Source organism: Schistocerca gregaria, chromosome 3 (assembly GCF_023897955.1).
Source record: "Schistocerca gregaria isolate iqSchGreg1 chromosome 3, iqSchGreg1.2, whole genome shotgun sequence".
Taxonomy (NCBI): Eukaryota; Metazoa; Arthropoda; class Insecta; order Orthoptera; family Acrididae; genus Schistocerca; species Schistocerca gregaria.
In genome coordinates, this window is record NC_064922.1 from 583,427,417 (window position 1) to 583,432,139 (window position 4,723).

The 4,723-nt window shown below is 54.9% G+C and overlaps 1 pseudogene; it reads right to left on the reverse strand.

The window, feature by feature from the left end:
* Positions 1 to 4,198: 4,198 nt before the first annotated feature.
* On the reverse strand, positions 4,199 to 4,353 carry LOC126356801 (5.8S ribosomal RNA; annotated as a pseudogene).
* Positions 4,354 to 4,723: the final 370 nt, after the last annotated feature.

Consider the following 4,723-nt stretch of genomic DNA (forward strand, 5'->3'; position numbering starts at 1 on the left):
ATTTTAAAGGTTAATTTACTACTGATACAGTTATTTGATCAAACTTAGTCACAGATTAGATCACTTAAAACGTGATTTACCGTTCTAAGTGCAGAAGCATACCTGCTGCATCAGAGTATCTGGAGGGACACTGTACAGGTTGAGATGTTCAAAATCGGTGTCAAACTCAAATAGTCACAATCAAAAGTGAAACCAATACTCACAGTTCACACGCTAGAAGAAACTCTAAGCTCAGAAGTGACGAAAGTACAGGAACCACACATCAACACAGATAATTCGTCCCACAGTTGAGGTTATAGCGCAGAACGCGCCACTACAGTCACGCGATTCGACAGTTCTCGCATACTGACACGAAAACGCCCACGCGAAACGCGGCTCGAATCTGACGATATCGAGAAGAACTCCTTCAAACCAGCGAAGTGCGAATAATTCACACACAACTACAGATTTTTTTCCAAGGCATTAGCGACGCAACACACCATGGCAGCCATCTTGGTAGACAGAGACAGCGGGAATCTGGTTAATCCATTCATGCGCGTCACTAATTAGATGAGGAGGCATTTGGACATGAAGCCGTCTTCATTCACACAAAACACATGTGAATAACTAACACAGGTATACAAACACTCCTAAGAGCTAGTGCGCCATACTCCCCGGGAGGAGCTCACATGGGGCGCCGGTTACCGCTGGTGGTGTAACCGCTAGTATCTTACATTATTACACAGCGTATAAACGATTAAATTACAAATTACAAGAATAATGGATGGTATTACTCCCGATATTGAAGCCCCAGGAGTCAGGGCAAAATAACCTAATAAATCCGACTCACTAGCCCCTGCCCTCCCTGTACTTCGGCCTTGTCGACGTCATGTTTTAAAAGAGGCCGAAGATCCATGCTGATCCTCCAAGCACCCACGTGCTTATGGTACTTAACTCCCGCCTGCAGAAGCCCAATTGTAGGAGCTGGCCTGCAGATGTAGGTGCCCAAGTCCCCCTCAATTCAGGGTCACTGTCTTGAACTGTCGGCAGCTGGCTGCGAGTCGGAGAGCGCCGACAATTTGCGCATCGATGACATGCGCCACCCTGTCCTTTGACGCTACAATGTCAGGCTTGCGGACTCCCTCTGGCGTTCGGAGGTGTCGTTCGATAGAAACGTCGTACCCTCGTTGAGCCAGCCCGCGCGCGAAGTATTTCACTACAGCGTCGTGGTGCCACACCCGGGCTTGGCTGGTGAGCCCGCAACCCTGGACGACGTGGTTCGCGGTCTCGACGGCGTTGCACCTCGCACGACACATCTTTCCTTGTCTCGGCCTCGACTCCTATACGCGTTGATCCCCGTGAGTATGCACGCCACATAGTCGCGGCCCGACAGGAAGCGACTGGTGTCCTCGACCCAGCTGTGTTGGCCAGATGTCCTGGCTGACGACGAAGGGGCTGCCCCGTCGAAGGTAACCCCCCTGCGGGTTCGAGGGTAAGAATAGGCCCGCGATATTCCTGCCTGTCGTAAGTGGCGACTCAATCGTTTCAGCCTTATGTGATGGTCTCCCTCTCGGTTTTGACCTCCATATTTCAAAATTTTTCCGCAGAGCGAGCCGACTGGGGAAAGGCGCCGTACATGGTGTACTGTACCTGTCGTGCATTGAGACCTTTAACCGGCTTTTTCGTCGTTGCAATGGTGTCCCACTCGTTTTCCATATTTTGGGCGAAGATGCGTCCCTGGGTGCGACTACCACTCTGCACTGTGCAGTGATGCTTTTGGCTGCGACGATGACGGCCTTCTACTTTTTTGCACCTAAGATCCAGCACGGTAGCCAGTCCATTGTGGTGGGGCCGCCATGTACCCTGTTGGTTGTAGCCCCCTGACACCACATGGATAGCTCTACTGATGTTTGCGGCGTTAATTCCCCATGTTGCCGAGGATTAGATACCCATCTCCCTGGAGCATCGAGACTCCCAGCAATGGCCATCCTGCCAGGTGGCCTTTGCTGTGGCTGGGTGGCGCCTGTGGAGTGGGACCTTGGTCGGAGTAGGTGGCATCAGGGTGGATGACACGCAATGAAGCGTGGCACATTTTCTCTTGCTGGTGGCTAGCCACCAGCAGTCTCTAAACGTTCGAGCGCCCATTTTAAAGGTAACGTTTATGACCCCAAATTGTTCCTCTCCCTCGCCACACCATATGAGAAACGAAATGCATTGACTGAAAGTGAGACGTATTCACCCAGGTATCTGTATCAGAGCTGATGGGGAATCCTTTATATCCATGAAGCCTCAGTCCTTTGTAGAGCATTTAGAGGGCAAGTTTAGGGAGGTGGAGGGCTTGTCCAAAACGCGGTCCAGATCGGTGTTGATAAAAACGCCATCCTCTGCCCAGTCACGAGTAAGCTGGGGGATGTAACCAATACTATAACGCCCCATAAAAGTTTGAATATGGTCCAGGGCATTATCATCCGCAGAGATCTCCTTTTACAGTCTGATGATGAGGTGTGAGCCAACTTGGAGCTACAAGGTGTCCGTTTCGTCTGGCGCATCCACTGGGATCCGAGGGATCATAAAGTTGCCACCGGTGCCTTCATCTTTGCCTTTGAGGGTGACACATTGCCTGAGAAGGTCAAGGTGATGGTGTACCTTTGTGACATCAAGCCATATATCCCTCCCCGGATGGGGTGCTTCAACTGTTGGAAGTGCGGCCATATGTCTTCACTCTGTGCTTCTGGTCTCGTTTGTCGCGATTGTGGTCGACTATCCCATCCTGATAATCCCTGTGCCCCGCCTCCCATCTGTGTGAACTGTGGAGAGCACCAACCATTTAGGATCGACTGACTCGTGTGCTACGGCTGTTCACATGAAACCCTTCTCCGCGTCAGCCCTCACCATCTTTCGGGTCCCAACGTGTACGCTCTAGGTGCGCCTCATCTCGCAATGAAGACGAGCGCCCTGGGAGTGCGGAGGCCGCCGGCCCGTGAAGGGCGGGGAAGCCCATCCTCCCTCAGCCCGCGCAAGGCGAGACCTTCACTTTCATTACGCCTTTAGGTTTCGTACAGCCCAATGACTCGCGCACATGTTAGACTCCTCGGTCCGTGTTTAAAGACGGGTCGTGAAATTGTCCAAAGCTGAAGCGTCGCTGACGGGAGCGATTATTCCGCCCGAGAGCATCCCGAGCCAACAGCGGCACGGGTCCGGGGCCGGGCCAGGTAAGGTGCCATCTGGGAAGAACCGCGCACGCTTGCTGGGAGCCCGAGCGCTTAAAGGGGCGAATCGACTCCTCCAGACATACCGCCGAGCAGCCAGCCAGGACACAGGGCCTCTGCCCAACAGACGCGAACCGAGGCCCGCGGAAGGACAGGCTGCGCACCCGGGCTGTAGGCCGGCACCCAGCGGGTCGCGACGTCCTACTAGGGGAGAAGTGCGGCCCACAGCACACCATAATGGCCCCACCCCACGGCGAGTGGAAAGGCAACCGGACACGACCCCGCTGCGGATTGCTCCGGGCGGGCGGCCGGCCCCATCTGCCGAGGGCGGGGGCCAGTGGCCGGCTGGGCGTGAATCTCACCTGTTCGACCTTTCGGACTTCTCACGTTTACCCCAGAACAGTTTCATGTACTTTTGAACTCTCTTTTCAAAGTTCGTTTCAAGTTTCCCTCACGGTACTTGTTCGCTATCGGTCTTGTAGTCATCTTTAGTCTCAGATGGAGTTTACCACCACTTGGAGCTGCACTCTCAAGCAACCCGACTCGAAGGAGAGATCCCGCCGCCGCTCGCACCGGCCGCTACGGGCCAGGCACCCTCTACGTGCCGTGGCCTCATTCAAGTTGGACTTGGGCTCTGCACAAGGCGTCAGGGTAGTGGACCTTCCCGAAGACCACATGCCACGACAGGCGGCAGCCTGCGGGGTTCAGTGCTGGACTCTTCCCTCTTCGCTCGCCGCTACTGGGGGAATCCTTGTTAGTTTCTTTTCCTCCACTTAGTAATATGCTTAAATTCAGCGGGTAGTCTCGCCTGCTCTGAGGTCGTTGTACGAGGTGTCGCACGCCACACCGCCAGCCGGCAGTGCACGCTACCGAGAAAGCACCGGTATGCGAACCGCCAGGCGACGGGCGCGCATCGCACGTTTAAGGAGACGCGGCCGGCCACACAGGCGACCACGACACTGCCAGGCGTCCGAAGCGGGACAAACGCCGCGCCCTTCAGTATATGTAGCCGAAACTCAGCCAGACGTGGCCCGGGAACGGAATCCATAGACCGCAACGTGCGTTCGAAACGTCGATGTTCATGTGTCCTGCAGTTCACATGTCGACGTGCAATTTGCTGCGTTCTTCATCGACCCACGAGCCGAGTGATCCACCGTCCTGGGTGATCTTTATCTTTTCAGTTTTCCACCGTCTCTTTCAAGACAGTTGCAGAGGCGGGACTGAGGCGTTAGATGGCCCCTGTTCCATTAGTTTGTGTCCAACGGCCTGACGGCCGATGGGCGTCGTACGGCTCCACACCGGAGCAGACAGGCACTCGGGCGAAAGTCATTCAAAACCGGCGCCACCCGCCAGGTGCCGCAGAACAGCCGCTCCAGAGCTTCAGCGCCCGTACCACACAACAACAACAACATTTGCGCTAGTTTTGAGAGGCAAGCATGGTCCCGCACGCGGCGCACGGCTACTGCCGTACAGGTAGCATGTTGCGTGACACGACTCGCTCATCGAAAGACATGCAGTCTAGTCGGTAATGATCC